Below are 21,250 nucleotides of genomic sequence, written 5' to 3' on the forward strand. Positions count from 1 at the left end.
AAAAGAAAAAGAAAAACAGCTACTGATCTCCTGAGAAGTTTGCTTTGCAGGAAAAATTAACAGCTTTGTATGTTTTATGGTCCTGTCCACACACTCAGGATCCTGCTGTTCCCGGTGTTCACCTAGATTTGCACGCTCATAGTTCAGTTGAGCTATGTGATTTTTGTCACTCGCAGCAAACACGGAATAGATTCCCAGCCCTTCTGGTGAAATAGTTTTGGTATTTAGATTCATGAGGTATACAGACAATAATTTTTGAAAAGGCTGCCTCTTTAATGCGTTGAGTGGGGAACTGAAAAGCAGAACTGTGTACGAAGGACTCAAAATGTCAAATTATGGAAGGTGCTGAGTGTCAGCTCAGCAGTCTTCTGGTAGGTCCTTTTCACTCATTTCTCTGTGCACGTGGTATATTTGTTTTTCATTTAGGAATTTGGTGTAAAACTTGGAGAGCAATTATTAGGACCAGTGACAGCTCACATATGTGGAGTTTTGAGGGCTTTGTGGATTTTATAGGTTTGGTACAGTTCCATAGCAAACTATAAAATTATTATTGTGGCCCAGAAGGTTGTAAAAGTTAAAACACAAATACCTGAATTAGGGGGCCTAGTGAAGCATGCAAGCAGCCGTTAAGTCATCATGTACATCACCATCACTTAGTAGTCTAATGGTTCATTTGGGTAAATATTTTTATCTGCTCTTTGCCATAATAATTCCTTGAAATAGACTGATGGTTTTATTTTCACAGTTGGTGATTGTATATGGACCAAGAGTATGAAATAGGATGAGATCTCTACTATTAAGATGACAAAATTGGCATATTCTGTTAGTTCTGCCTCATTAGTTATAATACTTGTTTTTTGGGGGGTCTCATTTTGTTTTATTTTTGAATTTGGGATCTGTTATACATTGATGGCAGTGACTTAAACACATCACTTTCTGTCATACACTTGTATGTCTTTGTTCTATACACTTGAAAGCTCTTTTAGCTGGCATATTAAAATTTATGAATGTCATCTTTATTATTAGTTTATCGATCTAACATAATACCATGCTCATTCAATTTAAAATGCTTTAAATTCTATGTTGCCTGAAGTAATATTGCCAAGGCTTCTTACCTTTTGTGTAAGTTACGTTAGTTAAAATGTACCCAGGCCTTAATTGGTTATTTCTCTTTCAGCTTTCTTTGTATTTCTAGTAGGCAGTATCTATCTCCCTCTGTCCTATTGTTGGATTTCATTTTAACTCAACTTGAGATACCAAACATGGTCTTTAATGCCTAATACCAATTCATTTTAAGTTGTTTAAACTCATGATCCTCTGTTGTCTGTCTTCTGTCATAGCTTTATGGCTAGAGACCTGGGAACAGTGCTAAGAGATTTTGGAATGAAGCCAGGATATCTCTGAGCTCCACTTACAGCCTTAATGATGATTAGAAAGAGGCTTGGTTCATCCTTGTTTCGTCTGCAAGATTGTCATTCACACTGCATGTTCTCGAATGTTCATACTCTTGTACTTTCATTCTTCCTTCACACCTTTGTATTTCATATACTGTCCTATTCAATATTTTCTGGTTCCATAGCATACAAATTTAGTGTTTAGGGGGAACTGATGCTTTCTGTGTAACCTGTTGAACAATGTTAACTGACTGGAGGAGAGCAAACCCCCTCAAAATTCCAGATTTGGAAAGAAGGTGAGAACGACTGTGGGGCTGCTGCTTCCATGAAAATCATGCATTTGGGTCTACATATTTTATTTATTTATTTAATATTTAATATATAATATTTGAGTCTGGGATACTGATCTGTGAATTACCAGTCTTACACAATTCACAGCACTTACCGTAGTGCATACCCTCCCTAATGTCCATAACCCAGACACCCCATCCCTCTCTCCCCACCTCTAGCAACCCTCAGTTTGTTTCCTGAGATTAAGAGTCCCTTATGGTTTGTCTCCCTCCCTGGTCACATCTTTTTTCATTTTTTCCCTCCCTACCCCACACAACCCCCCTGCCCTCCCTTTCAAATTCCTCATATCAGAAAGATAATATGATAAGTGTCTTTCTCTGACCGACTTATTTTGCTTAGTGTAATACCCTCTAGTTCCACCCACGTCGTTCCAAATGGCAGGATTCGTTTCTCTTGATGGCTGCATAGTATTCCATTGTATATATATACCACCTATTCTTTATCCATTAATCTGTTGATGGGTGTCTAGGTTCTTTCTATAGTGTGGCTGTTGTGGACATTGCTGCTATAAATATTTGGGTGCACATGTCCCTTCAGATCACTACATTTGTTTCTTTAGGGAAAATACCCAGGAGTGCGATTCCTGGGTTGTAGGGTAGCTCTGTTTTCAACTTTTTGAGGAACCTCCAAGGTGTTTTCCAGAGTGGCTGCACTAGCTTGCATTCCCACCAACACTGTAGGAGGGTTCCCCTTTCTCTGCATCATTGCCAACACCTGTCATTTCCTAACTTGTTAATTTTAGTCATTCTAACTGGTGTGAGGTGGTATCTCACTGTTGTTTTGATTTGTATTTCCCTGGTGCCAAGTGATGTGGAGTACTTTTTCATGTGTCTGTTGGCAATTTGGATGTCTTCTTTGCAGAAATGTCTTGTTCATGTCCTCTGCCCATTTCTTGATTGGATTATTTGTTCTTTGGGTGTTGAGTTTGTTAAGCTCTTTATAGAGTTTGGATACTAGCCCTTTATCTGATGTCACTTGCAAATATCTTCTCCCATTCTGTCGGTTTTCTTTTGGTTTTGTTGACTATTTCCTTTGCTGTGCAAAAGCTTTTTGTCTTGATGACCTCCTAATAGTTAATTTTTGCCCTTATGTCTTTGCCTTTGGCGATGTTCCTGGGAAGAAATTGCTGCAACTGAGGTCAAAGAGATTGCTGCCTGTGTTCTCCTCAAGGATTTGGATGGATTCCTGTCTCACATTGAGGTCTTTGATCCATTTTGAGTCTATTTTTAGGTGTGGTGTAAGGAAATTGTCCACTTTCATTTTTCTGCATGTAGTTGTCCAATTTTCTCAATGCAATTTGTTGAAGAGGCTTTTTTCCATTGGACATTCTTTCCTTCTTTGTCGGAGATTAGTTGACCTTAGAGTTGAGGGTCCATTTCCATTGATCTGAGTGTCTATTTTTGTGTGAGTACCATATTGTCTTGATGATTACAGCTTTGTAATAGAAGTCTGGATTTGTGATGCTACCAACTTTGGTTTTCTTTTTCCATGTTCCTCTGGTTATTCGGGGTCTTTTCTGGTTCCATATAAAATTTAGGATTATTTGTTCCATTTCTTTGAAAAAAAATGGATGGTATTTTGATAGAGATTGCATTAAATGTGTAGATTGCTTTAGGTAGCATAGACATTTTCACGATATTTGTTCTTCCAATCTATGAACATGGAACTTTTTTCCATTTCTTTGTGTCTTCCTCAATTTCTTTCATGAGTACTTTATAGTTTTCTGAGTACAGATTCTTTGCTTCTTTGGTTAAGTTTATTCCTAGGTATCTCATGGTTTTAGGTGTAATTGTAAATGGAATCGACTCCTTAATTTCTCTTTCTTCTGTCTTGCTGTTGATGTATAGAAATGCACCTGATTATTGTGCATTGATTTTATATCCTGACAATTTACTGAATTCCCATATGAATTCTAGCAGTTTTGGAGTGGAGTCTTTGGGTTTTCCACAAAAAGTACCATATCATCTGCAAAGAGTGAGAGTCTGACTTCTTTGCTGATTCAGGTGCCTTTTATTTCTTTTTATTGTCTGATTGCTGAGGCTAGGATTCCTAGTACTATGTTGAGTAGCACAGAGATAGTGGACATCCTTGCCATGTTTCTGACCTTAGGGAGAAAGCTCTCAGTTTTTCCCATTGAGAATGATATTTGCTGTGGGTTTTTCATAGATGGCTTTGATTATATTGAGGTATGTACCCCCTATCCTAACCGTGAAGAGTTTTGATCAAGATAGGATGTTCTGTATTTTGTCAAATGCTTTTTAAACATCTTTTGAGAGTATCATATGGTACTTTTTCTTTTATTAACGTGTTGTATCACATTGATTCATTTATGGATGTTGAACCAATCTTGCAGCCCAGAAATAAATCCCCCTTGGTCATGGTGAATAATCCTTTTAATGCACTGTTGGATCCTGTTGGCTAGTAATTTGGTGAGAATTTTTGCATCCATGTTCATCAAGGATATTGGTCTGTAATTCTCCTTTTTGATGGGGTCTTTTTCTGGTTTGGGGATCAAGGTAATGCTGGCTTTATAAAATGTGTTTGGAAGTTTTCCTTCCATTTCTATTTTTTGGAAAAGTTTCAGGAGAATAGGTATTAATTCTTCTTTAAATGTTTGATAAATTCCCCCGGGAAGCCATCTGGCACTGGGCTCTTGTTTGTTGGAATATTTTTGATGAGTGCTTCAATCTCTTTATGAAGTATGGGTCTTTTCAGGTTTTCTCTTTCTTCCTGGTTCAGTTTTGGTAGTTTATATGTCTCTAGGAATGCATCCATTTCTTCCAGATTGTTAAATTTGCTGGTGTATTGTTGCTTATAATATGTATTTATAATTGTTTGTATTTCTTTGGTGTTGGTTGTGGTCTCTCCTCTTTCATTCATGATTTTATTAATTTGGGTTCTTTCTCTCTTCTTTTTGGTAAATCTGGCCAGGGATTTATCAATCTTATTAATCTTTCAAAGAACAAGCTCCTAGTTCATTGATGTTTTTTTTCCTACTGCTCTTTTGGTTTCTGTTTCAATGATTTCTGCTCTAATCTTTATTATTATTTCTCTTCTCCTGCTGGGTTTAGATTTCCTTAGCTGTTCTGTCTCCAGCTCCTTTAGGTGTAGGATTAGGTTGTATATTTGAGACATTTCTTGTTTCTTGAGAAGGGCTTATATGGCTATATACTTACCTTTTGTGACTGCCTTTTCTATGTTCCAAAGATTTTGAGCAGCTATGTTTTCCTTTTCATTTGTTTCCATGAATATTTTTAATTCTTTAATTTCCTGTTTGACCCATTCATTCTTTAGGAGGATGCTCTTTAGCATCCACGCATTTGAGTTCTTTCTAACTTTCCTCTTGTGGTTAGGTTCTAGTTTCAAAGCATTGTGGTCTGAAATATGCAGGGAATGATCCCAATCTTTTGGTACTAGTTGAGACCTGATTTGTAACCCAGGATGTGATCTGTTCTGGAGAATGTTCCATGTACACTAGAGAAGACTGTGTTTTCTGTTGCTTTGGGATGGAATATTCTGAACATATCTGTGATGTCCATCTGGTCTAGTGTGTCACTTAAAGCCTTTATTTCCTTGTTGATCTTTTGCTTAAATGATCTATTTCAGTGAGGGGAGGTATTAAAGTCCCCTATTAGTACTGTATTATTGTTGATGTGTTTCTTTGATTTTATTATTAATTGGTTTATGTAATTGGCTGCTCCCATGTTAGGGGCATAGATATTTAAAACTTTTAGATCTTTCATGGTCTGTACATACAATGGAATATTACACCTCCATCAGAAAGGATGAATATCCAAGTTCTGTACCAACAGGACGATCTAGGGGAGATTATGCTGAGTGAAATAAGTCAAGCAGAGAAAGTCAATTATCATATGGTTTCTCTTGCTTGTGGATCATAAAGAATAACATGGAGGACATTGGGAGAAGGAAAGGAAAAGTGAATTGGGGGAATTTGGATGAAGAGATGAACCATGAGAATCTGTGGGCTCTAATAAACAAACAGGGTTTTGGAAGAGAGGACTATGGGGGGATGGGTGAGCGGATGATGAGTATTAAATTGGGCATGTGTTGCATGGAACATGGGGTGTGGTGCATAAACAGTGAATCTTGGAACACTGAAAAAAATTAAATTAAATTAAATTTAAAAAATTTGTTAGATTTTCTTGTTGTATAGACCCTTTAAGTATGATATAGTGTCCTTCCTCATGTCTTATTATAATCTTTGGCTTAAAATCTAATTTACCTGATATAAAGATTGCTATCCCAGCTTTTCTTTGATGTCCATTAGCATAGTAAATTGTTTTGAACCCCCTCACTTTATTTTTTATTATTTAAAAAAATTTTTATTTATTTATTTGTCAGAGAGAGAGCACAAGCAGGGGGAGCAGCAGGCAGAGCAGGCAGAGGGAGAAGCAGGCTCCGCATTGAGTAAGGAGCTCGATGCGGAACTCGATCCCCAGACCCTGGGATTGTGACCTGAGCCGAAGGCAGCCACTTAACTGACTGAGCCATTCAGGCATCCCCACCCCTTCACTTTAAATCTGGAGGTGTCTTTGGGTCTAAGATGAGTTTCTTAAAGACAACATATTGATGGGTCTTGTTTTTTTGAAACACTTTTTGATACACTTTGTCTTCTGATTGGGGCATTTAATCCATTTACATCCAAGGTAACTACTGAAAGCTAGAAATTAAGTGCCATTATATTGTCTGTAAGGTGACTGTTATTGTATATGGTCTCTGTTCCTTTCTGGTCTGTTACTTTTAGGCTCGTTTTGCTTAGAGGACCCCTTTCAATATTTCCTGTAGGACTGGTTTGGTATTTGCAATTTCTTTTAGTTTTTGTTTGTCCCGGAAGCTTTTCTTCTCTCCTTCTGTTTTTTTTTTTAATTAAATTTAATTTTTTCAGTGTTCCAAGACTCGTTTATGCCCCACACCCAGTGCTCCATGCAATACGTGACATCCTTAATAGCCACCACCAGCACACCTAACCCTGTACCCCCTCCCCTCCCAAACCCTGTTTGTTTCTCAGAGTCCACAGTCTCTCATGCTTCATCTCCCCCTCTGATTTCCCCCAATTCACTTTTCCTTTCCTTCTCCTAATGTCCTCTGTGTTATTCCTTATCCTCCACAAGTAAGTGAAACCATATGATAATTGACTCTCTCTGCATGACTTATTTCACTCAACATAATCTCTTCCAGTCCCATCCATGTTGATACAAAAGTTGGGTATTCATCCTTTCTGATGACGGCATAATATTCCATTATATAAATGGACCGTATCTTCTTTATCCATTCGTCTGTTGAAGGGCATCTTGGCTCTTTCCATAGTTTGGTGATTGTGGCCATTGATGATATGCACATTGGGGTACATATGGCCCTTCTTTTCACTACATCTGTATCTTTGTGGTAAATACAAAATCAATGCACAGAAATCAGTTGCTTTCTTATACACTAACAATGAAAATACAGAAAGGGAAATTAGAGAATTGATTCTAAGAACCATAAGATACCTGGGTATAAACCTAACCAAAGAGGTAAAAAATCTGTACTTTAGGAACTACAGAGCACTCATGAAAGAAATTGAAGAAGACACAAAAGGATCCATGCTCATGGATCAGAAGGATAAACATTGTTAAAATGTCTATACTGCCCGAGCAATCTATACTTTCAATGCCGTCCCAATCAAAATTCCACTGGCATTTTTCAAGTACTGGAAGAAACAGTCCTAAAATTTGTGTGGAACCAGAAAAGACACCAAATTGTTAAGGAAGTGTTGCAAAAGAAAAACAAAGCTGGGGGCATCATGTTGCCTGATTTCAAGTTTTGCCACAAAGCTGTGATCACCAAGATAGCATGGTACTGGCACAGACACACGGATCAATGGAACAGAGTAGAGAGTCCAGATATGGACCCTCAACTCTATGGTCAAATAATCTTTGACAAAGCAGGAAAAAATATCCAGTGGAAAAAAGACAGTCTCTTCAATAAATGGTACTGGGAAAATTGGACAGCTATGTAGAGAAGAATGAAACTTGACCGTTCTCTTACACTGTACACAAAGATAAAGTCGAAATGGATGAAAGACCTCAACATTGGGCAGGAATCTATCAGAATCTTAGAGGAGAACATCTTCAACATTGGCCACAGTAACTTCTTTCAAGACATGTATCCTTCTATTTTCACTGACAGCCTAGTTGGATATAATATTCCTAGCCAAGAATTCTTTTTCTTTTTCTCATTTAGTACTCTGAATGTAACATGCCAGCCCTTTCTGGCCTTCTGGGTGGATAGGTCTGCCAATCTAACATTTCTACTATTGTATGTTACAGACATCTTGTCCCAAGCTGCTTTCTGGATTTTCTCTTTGTCACTGAAACTTGTAAGTTTTACCATTAGATGACAAGGTGTGGACCTATTTTTATTGATTTTTTGAGGTGGGTTCTCTCTGCCTGCTGGATTTTGATGCTTGTTTCCTTTGCCAAATTAGGGAAATTCTCTGCTATAAATTGCTCTGAGATACCTTCTGCCCTCTCTCTCTTTCTTTTTCTTCTGGGATTCCAATTATTATAATATTGTTTCATTTTATGGTACCACTTAGCTTTCAAATTCTCCCCTTGTGGTCCAGGAGTTATCTATCTTTTGCTCAGCTTCTTTATTCTCCATCATTTGGTCTTCTATATCACTAATTATCTCTTTAGCCTCTTTTATCCTAGAAGTAAGAGCCTCTGTTTTGATTGTACCTCATTAATAGGTTTTTAATTTCAACTTGGTTGGATTTTAATTCTTTTATTTCTCCATAAAGGGATTTTATTTCTCCAAGGAGGGACTCTCTAGTATCTTCCATGCTTTTTTTGAGCCCAGCTAGCACCTTGATAACCATCATTCTGAACTCTAAATCTGACATCTTACTGGTATCCATCTTGATTAGATCCCTCACCATCAGTACTGCCTCTTGTTCTTTTATTTGTAAGGTTTTTCAGCCTTGTCATTTTATCCAGATGAGAATAGATGAATGAGAGAAAAAAATACTGAAATGGTAGAAATGACCCCAGAAAAATATACACTAGCCAAATCATAAGAGACCAGAAACTAGGGGTGCAGGGTGAGGGAGGAGAAGAAAGGAAAAAAAAATACACACACACACACACACACGTGTGTGTGTGTGTGTGTGTGTGTGTGTGTGTGTGTGTATGTATTTTGGTCTGTTAGAAGAAAATGCCTTCCAAAACTTTAAAGAAAGAAAAACATATATATACAAAAGTAAGTGTAGACATGATGAAGGAATGGAATATGACTGTAAAGTTGAAAATTTAAAAGATTCAAGATTCTAAAAAGGAATTGATAAAAAGTTGATTAAAAAAAGAGATGCCTGGGGTGCCTGGGTGGCTCAGTGGGTTAAGCCACTGCCTTCAGCTCAGATCATGATCTCAGGGTCCTGGGATCGAGTCCCGCATCGGGCTCTCTGCTCGGCAGGGAGCCTGCTTCCCTCTCTCTCTCTCTCTCTGCCTGCCTCTCCATCTACTTGTGATTTCTGTCAAATAAATAAATAAAATCTTTAAAAAAAAAAAAAAAAAAAAAAAGAGAGAGAGATGCCTGGGTGGCTCAGTTGGTTGGACGACTGCCTTCGGCTCGGGTCATGATCCTGGAGTCCCGGGATCGAGTCCCGCATCAGGCTCCCAGCTTCATGAGGAGTCTGCTTCTCTCTCTGACCTTCTCGTTCATGCTCTCTCTCACTGTCTCTCTCTCAAGTAAATAAATAAAATCTTTAAAAAAAAGAGAAAAAAAGAGAAAGAATGTGATTAGGCTGGAGACTAGAACAAAGCCATGTGCTAGATTTAAGGTATATTTTGATATATTAGAAGAAACTGTATCCCAAAATTTTAAAGAAAGAAAAACCTGTATGTATACAAGAAATAAGGCTAAATACAATAAAGGAATAGAAAGTGACTATAACAATGAAAATTAAAAAAGATTTTTAAAAAGGTCTTGATAAGATAAAATAGTTAAAAGACATTAAAATAGGAAAGAGGAAAAAATATAAAAAAAATAGAATAAGAGAAAAATAAAATTAAAAAAAATTTAACTTTGAAAGCCTAAAGAGTCATGGGAAAAAAGTCATGAATTCCGTGTGATGTATTCCCATCGTTCTGAAGTTTTGCAGTTCTCATTGATAGGTGAACTTGGTCTTGGCTGGATTTTCCTGTTGATCTTGTTGGGGGAGGTCCTGTTGCATTGATTCTCAAATGCCTTTGCCTGAGGCAGAATTGCACCACCCTTGCCAGGGACTGTGCTAAGCAATCCACTTGGGTTTAAGGGTTTGGGTTCACTCTCTTTGCTCTCAGGAGCTTTTGTTCCCTGAATGCTTTCCGTGCAGCTTTGGAGGAGGAGAATGAAGATGGTAGTCTCACAGTCTCCAGCCTGGAGGAGCTGAGAGCTCAGGGCCCCACTCCCCAGTGCACCCTCAGAGGAAAGCAGTTAATCCCTTCCATCTCCCTGGTCTCTGGCAGCTCTCCGAGCTCACCCAACTTGAGACCGATCGTTTCTGTCCCTGGTACTCAGCTCCGTTTGGAGTCTCCAAACCCCGCAGATTCCTTCAATGTGCTCCTGCATCCCTCCTCCTGAAGGGGGAAGGAGAGGGTCTCCCCAAATCTGCGACCTCTGGGGTCCCTGCTCAAAGAGCAGTGGTCTGACTGTGCCTCAGATCATGGTTTAAGGTAATCCCAAACTGGGAGGTTACTCTGCGGCTCTGTCTCTGTAGTCAGCTTTTCTGCTCTGATACCAGGAGCTCTACTCAGGCACCCCCAGTCTTTATATGACCCTGAGGGTCCTGAGACCACACTGTCCCCCCGAGGTCTCCACCCTCTGCTTAGCCTCTGGAGTGGTGTCGCTCAGTGGGTCAGACTTCTAAAAGTTCTGATTTTGTGTTCTGCTGCTCTACTGCTTGCTGGGAGCTGGTCCCTCCCCCTATTGTCTATCTTCCTGTATATCACTTTGGATTCACTTCTCCACATGTCCTGCTTTCTAGAAAGTGGTCACTTTTCTGTTCCTAGAATTGCTTCTCTTCATCCCTTTGATCTCCTGTTGAGTTTGCAGATGTTCAGAATGGTTTGATAACTAACTAGCAGAACTCCTGGAACACGGTAATATTAGGTCTCCTACTGCTCCACCATGTTGTTACTCCCCCTGGATTTGCATCTTGACAGCAGATGGGTAGATGAAGTAATGTGCCTAAAACAAGATGGGCATTTCTTTATTTTCTTCCTCATTCACATAGCCAGTAAGCTGTGCTTTATTATTATTATCCTGTGGATTTAAATGCTTTATTTCTTTGTAATAAATCAAACTTTACATTTTAGATTACACATTTAAATAATATTTTAAAGGCTAGCTGCTGAGAATAATTATACTGAGAACAGTAGCTACCATTTACTGAGTTTCTTTAATGTGCTGATTGTAAGCATTTATTTATGATAGATTATAACTAGCACTTAGAATCTGGGATAGGTATTCTTTCCAGCTGATAGATGAAGAAACTGAGTTTCCTGTAACTAATGAGCATCAGAGCACATATTTGGCCCTGTATTTAGCTGTGAGGTCCTCAATCCTTGTTCAAAGAGGATCCCTCCTGGGTCACTCTCTGTCCTGCACTAGGTTAGGCATGGTTTGGTTGGGGAATCTGTTCTGTTGGGAAAGGCAGACTCTTCCAAAGGCATCGAGGAAAAAAGACAAGGGTCTCCTACCCTCCCATTTTTCCCATGGAGAAAATACTAGAGCCAAAGTACTTTGTTTACAAGTACCATATTTGCTCTCTAGTGGGTGTACTTTGCCCCTTTACTAGGATGAACCCAAAAGCAAACTTGCAAGTGGGGAATAGTCAGATTCTCTGAGCACCAAGCCATCTGGATGTGGGTGTCAGCTGTTTATGAGAGTTGCTTGGGGACATTAACTGCATTTTGGATTGTGAGACCTGTGGGATGATACTGTAATAAAAGGAGACAAAGTAACAAGTCCTGACGGAAGCTGAGCTTGGATATAGCCCCTCATTCTAAGGAAAAGGTAGAGAGAAAGGTCATCTTAGCAAGCTGTTGTCCAGGCAGGTCAGAGTGAGGATCTGTGACCAACTTTGGGACAATTTGCTTAGTGTTTCACACTCTTTCTATAATACCACACTGTTTTCATGTTGTTTGGTAAGTTTTATTTTTTTAATATCTTAGCAGGAGAATGTGCATTTGTGGAAGAAATGATAAAGCCCTTCATTTATAATAAAATCCTTGCCAGCTTTGAGTTAATAGTCTCCAAGGAAAGGCTGTTTAGAACACTGGTCAAAGTGCTAAATAATATACTGTCCACCATAATCTGTTGCCCTCAAGGGAGAGAACCAAATGACTCAGTGTGGGTTTTCCAACTCTAATTTCAATAACTTGATGTCAGGATTAAACTTCAGAGCATGAACCCTGTCTCAGGATGCTCCCTGCATTCAAGGTTCCTTTCCCATGGTCACTTTTGCTCCTGCGTGCCATCTCCAAGAAGCTTAAAGTGCATAGACAAAGAAGTTCTTCCTAGTAGCATTGTGAAGTGAGGATAGGTAAGTGGTGCTCCATGGAAATGAAACTGAATTTGGGCCACAGGGAGATTAGCAATTAGTACCACACACTGAGTTTTAGTTATTTGTTTTAATTGGGATCTTATGTATACTTATGTCATTTGTACTATAATGGGGAAAAAGAATAAACCTTTCTGTTTTTGTTTTTTTGTTTTGTTTTTAGCTCAGTTTTCTACGTGTTTTCAAGATTTTCTATGGAATGTGTGCCTTCATGACCCTCCCCTCTTTGATGCAAGCAGTTCAGTTTTAGGTGCACTAGAACATTCAAGACTAGTCAGGCTGAAAACAGCATCTCTCATGATTTCTCAACAGGGGAAAACTAGAACCTAGCTGAGGGGGTGATATCACTTTGGTCAGAAAGCTGTGTTCTGGAGTAAAATGTGGGGGAAGAAATAGATTATCTTATAGGTACAGAATACAAAAGCAAACTGACATTAGTTCTAAATGAACAACTATTTCCATTATTTTTTGCCTTATGCTGATATGAATAGTTAGAGCAGAGAGAAAGGCAAGAATGGTTAACCCATGAATTTTCAAGCAAGTAGTCCTAGCCAGATTTTTTCTGACAAGTTTAAGTTTAAGTATTTGCACTTTAAAAATTCTTCTTATCTGCTGTTTTAAGAAAATACTTAATTATGTATTTCGCAATGGATTTGGAGAAGGGACTATTCAGGAGCATGTCTACTTCACCAGGGCTCCAGTATTCTGGGAGGACGGGCATCTGAATAATCTATCCAGAATAGGAGGCACTTATGACCCTTGCTCATTGGTAGAGTGAAGGTCCTTTGCCCTTTCTTAGGGAACTAGGAAATAAAAAATCAGGTTCAATTTTCATGTAAAAGGAAAGATTTTCCAGCTTATTCCATTTTTTTTTCCTGGTCTGTGATTTTCCCTCTGATTTATATTCTGATATGTTTTTAAAGACTAACACCTTTCTATTAGCTTTTATAAATGGCTAATGACTGGATGAGGGCTCCAGCTGCCCTACGGTAGCCTACTGAGAGAATTTCAAAATTAGTGTTCTGGTCTCATCTTCTTTAGTAAAACCAGATGCTTATGAAGAAGTGCAATTACATTTTAACCCATTATTGCTCTCTCTAATGATGTTTTACATTGATTATTGTTTAGAGCAATTTTATATTTTATAGTGAGAGGACCATTGTGAACATAGAGTACGAAGAGTTCTCATGTACTCCTCACCATGTCTCCTATACCTGACCTCGTATTACATTATTATGGTGTGTCAGTTGTAGTTAATGAACCAATATGGATATGCTTTTATAACTAAAGTTCATATTTTATTTGGATTTACTTTGTTTTCACTGAATGTGCTTTTTCTGTTCCAGAATCTCCTCCAGGAACTCCTTTTATGTTTAATTGTCCAGGCTCCTTAGGCTCCTCTTGACTGTGAGTACCTTTAAGGGTTTCTTTGCTGTGGAGGACTTGAAAGTTTTGAGGACCACTAATCAGAAGTACTGTAGGATATACCTTTCTGGATTTTGTTGTTGTTGTTGTTGTTGTTGTTTCTCTCCTGATTAGACTGAGCTTGTGGGTTTTGGGGAAAAGAATCTCATAGGTTAAGTGCCACTGTCATCATATCACATCAAGAGTACATGTTATCAGCAGGACATCACTGTTGATGTTGATCTTGTGGCTAAGGTAGATTAATTTATGTCTTTTCCTTTCCATAGCATAGTCTTTGGAAGGAAGTCACTTGGTACAGCCCACACTTTAAGAAGTAAGGAGTTATGCTCTATTCCTGAGGGCCGAGTATCCAATATAAATTATTTGGAATTCTTCTGCATAAAAGATTTGTCTCATTCCCCAATTTAATTATTCAATCATTTATTTATATTAGCATGGATTTACAGATATTTGTTTTATACTTTGGGTTATAGTCCCAACTTATTATATTTATTTTGCTCAACTTGTTCTAGCTTTGGCTAGCTTTGGAATTCTTGTGTCCATTTGACACACCCTTACCATTTTTGGGGAACATTTCCTTAATCTTTGGTTTATAAGATGCTCTTGGATCATCTTGTCTATATTTTGCCCTAGCCCTAAGATCTACCAATTCTCCAAGGAACTATGGTTCCTTTTATTGGAGAATGTTATTAGAGAGCAGCATCTGAGTGCTAGTTGTACTTATTGTTGGTAGGGTATCATTGCTTCTAAGTCCTTTCAGCTGACAGGGCAGGGGAATGTATGTAGCATACAAATCCATGTATATACACGTCCCTAATATTTCTACATGTAATCATTTATATCTGTGTTAAACTAAATGTCATACATACTGATGTTTCCAACTCTAATCCATTACTACATGAACATTCCAATCTGTTCCCCTTGCTTATCTTTAAATTCCCTCTACAGTAGTGGGCAACATGTTTCCCACTGTCCATGATTGATTTAACCTAATTATAATTTTACCTAAATATACTTGCATGGTAAAATTAGAATTTTTAACCTATACCCCTGTGGGACACAACTTTATTGACTAGAGTACAGTACTTGTGTGCAGTTTATTTTGTCTTTATTCATAGACTCCACTCATTTCCAAAAATATTTATTAGGTCAGCCCTTTACTCCACATCCTTTTCAGTAAGATTGTTCCACATATTTGTAATACAGTTAGATTGTTTCATCACGGTCTGCAGACCATTAACGGATCCCCAATCTCCTAAATGATTTAAAGGTATTTGTGTATGTTAAGATTTACTCTTTGTTCTCTAAAGTTCTGTGGATTTTGACAAATGCAGGATGTTCTGTATCCCTCATTACCATATTACATAGAATAGTTTCTTTCCTTTTTTTTTTTTTAAAGATTCTATTTATTTGACACAGAGAGAGAGATAAAGAGAGAGAGAGAGAGAGACAGTGAGAGAACACAAGCAGGGGAGTGAGAGAGGGAGAAGCAGGCTTCCCGCCGAACAGGGAGCCCGATGTGGAGCTCGATTCCAGGACTCTGGGATCATGACCTACGCTGAAGACAGACACTTAATGACTAAGCCACTCAGGTGCCCCATAGAATAGTTTCACTGACCTATAAAATCCTCTGTGATTCACTTATCCAATCCTCCTAAACGCCTAGTAACCATTGATCTTTAAACTATTGCTGTAGTTTTGCTTTTTCCAGAATGTTCTATAATTGGAATCATATAGTATGTGCCTTTTCAGACTGACTTCTTACACTTAGTAATATGCATTTAATGTTCAGCCATGTCTCTGAGTGTATTGATAGCTCACTTATTTTTATAATGGAATAATATTTCCTTGTATAAATGTACCACAGTTTGTTTATTCATTCACATTTGAAGGATATCTTCTTCTAGTTTTGGGATATTATTAATAAAGCTGTATAAATATTGGTGTGAAGATTTTTGTGAGGGTTTAAATTTTCAAACCAGTTGGGTAAATACCTAGGAGTGTGATTGCTGGATTATATGCTAAGACTATGTTTAGCTTTGTAAGAAAGTGACAAGCCATCTTCCAAAGTGGTTGTGCCATTTTGCAATCCCATCAGTGATGAATGAAAGTGGTTGTTGCTGTACATTTTTGCTAGGAATTGGTAGTGTCAGTTTTTTTAAAAAATGCTTGCACATTTTAATAGCTAGGTAGTGGTATCTCATTGCTGTCTTAATTTGCAATTCTCTAATGACCACTATTGTTGGCCATCTTTTCATATTCTTATTTGATACCTGTATACTTTCTTTGGGGGAAGTGTGTCTACTCAGATCTTTCCCACATTTTATTTCTTTATGGTTTATTTATTTATTTTAGAGAGTGAAAGAGTGTGTGTGTGAGCATGAATGGGGGAGAAGGAGAGAGAGAATTCTCAAACAAACTTCCTCCTGTACATGGAGCCCAGGTGGGTCTGGATCCCAGAATGCTGAGATCATGACCTGAGCTGAAATCATGAGTTTGAGGTTTAACCAGTGGAGTCACCCAGGTGCCCCTTTCCCACATTTTAAAATGAGATTATTGTTGGGAGATACTTAGATATCCTAAAATATATATAGCATTCTTATATATATTTATGATATCTAACATTCTTATATATATTTTAGGTATTAGTTTTTTTTTTTTTTAACTTAATTTATTTTTTTGACAGAGAGAGACACAGCAAGAGAGGGAACAGAAGCAGGGGAAGAAGTGGGAGAGGGAGAAGCAGGCTCCCTGCTGAGCAGGGAGCCTGATGTGGGGCTTGATCCCAGGACCCTGGAATCATGACCTGAGCCGAAGGTAGACACTTAATGACTGAGCCACCCAGGCACCCCTAGGTATTAGTTTCTTATCAGATAAGTGTTTTATAATTTTTTCTCCCAGTTTGTGGCTTGTATGTGATTCTGCTTTTCAATGTGTTTTCATACTCTAATGGGACCTTTGAAGAGGGGAAAAAAAATGAATCAATTAAAAGAGCTCAATAGTGTCTCTCTGTGGGATTGCTCAACCTTTTCTTTCTAGAAATCTACTTTTCATTAGTCTTCCAAAGGTATTGTCTTTTGTAAAATCTTATATATGGAGTATAAGAGGGATATAATGAGAAAGTATTAGTATCCAAATAAGTAAGTGCACTTAAAAAAATCAGTTCTCAAAATAACCCTGTGCTATAGATAAGGCAGGCATTAGCATTTGCATTTTATTATCAACTTTGAGAGGAAAGTTTCCAGGTGGGGGAACTGGGGACCAGGAAAACTACATACGTGACTTTCCCAGAGTCAAATGGTCAGGAAGAGTTGGAGTCCTGTCTGGACCCCTAGCTTCTATCTCCTGGCCTTAAATTCTCTTACCTTTATCACACTAGAATTGCATCTAGTTAGCCAGAAGATCATTATCATTTTTATTTAAGATGCAAACTCAATAGTAATCCACTTACCTAACAATTTTTCTAATCTATTTGAGTGTTGGTGGTGTCAGATAAATAACTCATTCAAAACAGAGTCAGTTAAGATGCAGCATGAAGGGACGCCTGGGTGGCTCAGTTGGTTAAGCAGCTGCCTTCGGCTCAGGTCATGATCCCAGCGTCCTGGGATCGAGTCCCACATCGGGCTCCTTGCTCAGCAGGGAGCCTGCTTCTCCCTCTGCCTCTGCCTGCCATTCTGTCTGCCTGTGTTCGCTCTCTCCCCCTCTCTCTCTCTGATAAATAAATAAAATCTTTAAAAAAAAAAAAAAAAAAGATGCAGCATGAACCCTTTAACTCTGCCTTTGTTTTCTTAGTGTTTTGTAGCATTAGTGGATCCTCAATATTCTGTTATCTGATTCTTCCAGAAAATCCTTTACTGTACTGAGCATTTTAGTGGAGATAGCCCTTGGCATTTGCAAATATTTTCTTTAAGAGTTTGGAGGAAAATATCTATTTAACTAAGAAGTTTGAAAATTGAAAATTCCTTAACTGAAGCATTTTTCAACCTTGGCCTTATTGAATTTTGGGCTGGATATTTCTTTGTTGAGAAGGGCTCCTGTGTAGGATGTTTAGGAACGCTATAGAACTCTACCCACTAGGCACCAGTAACATCCCATCTATCTCCAGATACTGCCAAATGTTCCCTGTAGGGCGGTGGAATTCCCTTCTGTTGAGAACCACTGCTCTAGTGGTTAAACTGTGTGGTGACTAATGCTTTAGGCTGCAGCAAATCATATTAGGTTAATATCAAGAAGACAGGTTTTATAAGTAAGTAGAGTTCACTGTTCTGTATTTTTATTGCTTTGTTAGTATAGTAATTTGATACAGCAAAACAAACTTGAAGTTTTATTTCAAAGTTGATAAAATGGAAGGAATAAAGCTAAACCATAGTGGGGAGATGGGGTCTAGAAAAGATGAAGTAGAGGTGAACTAGGGGTTAAATGCATTTTTGGCAAAATGCAACCTTTGTCTCATCCAAGGAAAAGTTCTTCATGGGAACATATTTCACGTTTTGTCTTTCCATTGTAGAATCATGAAATTGTATAACCTATGGGGCCCTTAGAGATTATATAGGTAAGTGCTAGAAGACAGAAGGTTAAAACATTGTTGAAGGATTCATGTTCCACTCTAACATGGTCCAGTAGCTTAGGGACTTTAATATACATGGCTTAATTATAGAAAATCTATAGTTAATTATAACACTAATTATAGCATAGAAATAATCTAGGCATTGCAATAATAACACATGGAAATTGACTTTAAAACTTATACCTTCTGAACTAAAGTTCTTTAGAGAAATGGGTGATTCTAGGGAGTTAGGGAAGGGAAGATTCACAATGAGTCTGGAACATTTTGTGGGGTCAGGAAGGAGGAAAAAAGAAAAAAATGAAGAAAGGAATCAGGCATGTCAGAAGAACACAGGAGCTGACTTGTAAGAGCTCCTAATGGCCAGAACCAGAACAATTCATGGAACAAAATAACTACGACTGAATTAATCCCAAGGAATTAGATCAAATACCCACTTAGTTCATACTGAAAAAAAATAATTGAGTAAATAAGTGGTAGAGAAGTGACCAATCTCCCTTACAGGAGAATACAATTAGCAAATACAGAAGGAATGAAGGAAATAGAGAAAGACCAGTGGAATACCACAGTAATAACTGTTGCAGGCAAGCTACATGTGTAAATGTCAAAATTAGTGGCTGAAATATTAAGGAGCAACAAGGTACTTGCTTAAAGATCTTTTCCTAAATATATATTAATTACTGTGGTGAATTTAACACATGCCCATAAATTCTTTGATACTCATCCAGAAGGTAGAGCTTAATTTTTCTCCCTGTGGCAGTGGGCTGGGGCTTAGTGGCTTGCTTGTAATGACTAGAATATGGGAATGGGAAATATCATAACTTCATAGTGGAAAAACCTAGTAGAAACTTAAAGAAGTAAAAGTTACCATCACCACTAATAGGTGATGTTAACCACTTTTACCCCTGATATGATGCAGTGAAAAGGGTAATTCACCTTGTGGTGTATTCTTTCCAAACCCTTATGAGAAAACATTGGTAAACAAGATGAGGAATGTCCTACAAAATATCTGACTTGTATTCTCTGAAAGTGTTGATGTTACGAGTAACAAGGAAAGATAGAAACTGTCACAGCTTGGAAGAGACAAAGGAGATGCAGACAGTTAGATGGTATTCTGGATTGGATTCTCAAAACAGAAGAAGGACATTGTTAGAAAAACTGGTGAAACCCAACAATAACATGTAGGTTAGCTTACAGCCTTGTACCAGTATTAATTTCTTAGTTTTGATAAATATAAGATGTGATTATTAGTGGAAGCTGGATGGAGGGTATGGGGAGATTCTTTATACTATCATTACAAATTTTCTGTAAATCTAATATTTCAAAGTTAAATATTAAATTTTAAAAGTTCCTTCAAATACTTATTGGATGTATTTATGTGTTTAGAATCCTTATGAATGTAAATCACTTTGGAGAACAGTAAACATTACCCAGCAAAATTGAACATGTACATTCTTCATGACCCAGCAGTTTCACTATTTACTTAAAAAAAAACCTCATATATTTTTTAAAGGCTTTATTTATTTATTTTACAGAGAGAGAGAAAGAATGAGAGAGAGCATGGGAGGAGAGAGGTCAGTGGGAGAAGCAGACTCCCCGCAGAGCAGGGAGCCCGATGCAAGACTTGATCCTGGGACTCCAGAATCATGACCTGAGCTGAAGGCAGTCACCCAACCAACTGAGCCACCCAGGTGCTGCCTTCATGCATTTTCATAGGCAATACATATAAGAATATTCATCGCTACATTATAATAGCAAAATTCTGGAAAAAAACCCCGTGTATCCATTTAAAATATGGTGGATAAATTGTGGTGTGTTTTCATAAGTATATTAATATAGAAGTATAAATTATTAAGTTATAGCTGCAAATATAAATAAGGATGGATTTCAGAAACCAAATATAGATTAAAAAAGCAATGGATAGAAAAATACATATAGTTTGATTCAATTAACATAAATATCCAAATCATATTAAATGAATTAATACATTGTATGGGAATAATAAAATTAGGAAAAGTTTTCTCTGGATGGAAACTGTGGCACACATGTTTTCTTAATGATGATATGGGAACAAATTAGTTCCTTTTAAGGTCATTTAAAAAATATATACATATTAAATATACTTAAATATATGAAATACTAAATAATCATAAAAGATCATTTACTTAAATTTATGCCATTACTCCTAACTTCATTCTCTCTATGACCTCTTCCCCTCCTATTAATCTTGCTTCCACTCTACCCACCTGCCTTCCTTGCCTGTTGATGAACCCAAAGCTTGATTGCCTAGCATATTTTGTTCTAGCTGTTCTCTCTGGATTCAAGTCTTTGCTTACTGCATACCACCTGGACCTTTGGTGTTTTCTCCCATAATAGAACAGAAGCTCCACAGGGCAGGGATCTTTGTTTTGTTCTTTAATGAATCCTCTCTACCAGAACATCTCCTGGCACATACAATAGATGATCAATACATAATGATTGAATAAATGAATGAGTAGGAGTAATACAATTTAATAGGAAAATCTGGGTTTTGAGGTCACACAGACCGGGATTTACATCCTGTTTCTGTTAGGGAGTAGTCCTATGAGTGTGGTGGGTTATTTTCTCTCTTTTTAAAATTTAATTTTATTTTTTCAGTGTTCCAAGATTCATTGTTTATGCACCAGTGCTCCATGCAATATGTGCCCTCCTTAATACCCACCACCAGGCTCACCTAATCCCTTGACCCCCCTCCTCTGCAAAACCCTCAGTTTGTTTCTCAGAGTCCATAGTCTCTCATGGTTCATCTCCTCCTCTGATTTCTCCCAATTCACTTTTCCTTTCCTTCTCTTAATGTCCTCCATGTTATTCCTTATGCTCTACAAGTAAGTGAAACCATATGATAATTGACTCTCTCTGCTTGACTTATTTCAC

At 37.8% G+C, this 21,250-nt stretch overlaps 1 long non-coding RNA gene across 1 annotated transcript in view; it reads left to right on the forward strand.

Annotated features, from left to right (window-relative positions):
- Positions 1-13,736, forward strand: part of LOC132006356 (uncharacterized) — a 195,404-nt gene extending 181,668 nt beyond the window's left edge. The window contains exon 3 of the long non-coding RNA XR_009401072.1: positions 13,695-13,736. This is a non-coding gene — a long non-coding RNA (uncharacterized LOC132006356). The remainder of the gene's footprint in view (positions 1-13,694) is intronic.
- The last annotated feature ends 7,514 nt before the right edge of the window (positions 13,737-21,250 follow it).

Source organism: Mustela nigripes, chromosome 18 (assembly GCF_022355385.1).
Source record: "Mustela nigripes isolate SB6536 chromosome 18, MUSNIG.SB6536, whole genome shotgun sequence".
NCBI classification, from domain to species: domain Eukaryota; kingdom Metazoa; phylum Chordata; class Mammalia; order Carnivora; family Mustelidae; genus Mustela; species Mustela nigripes.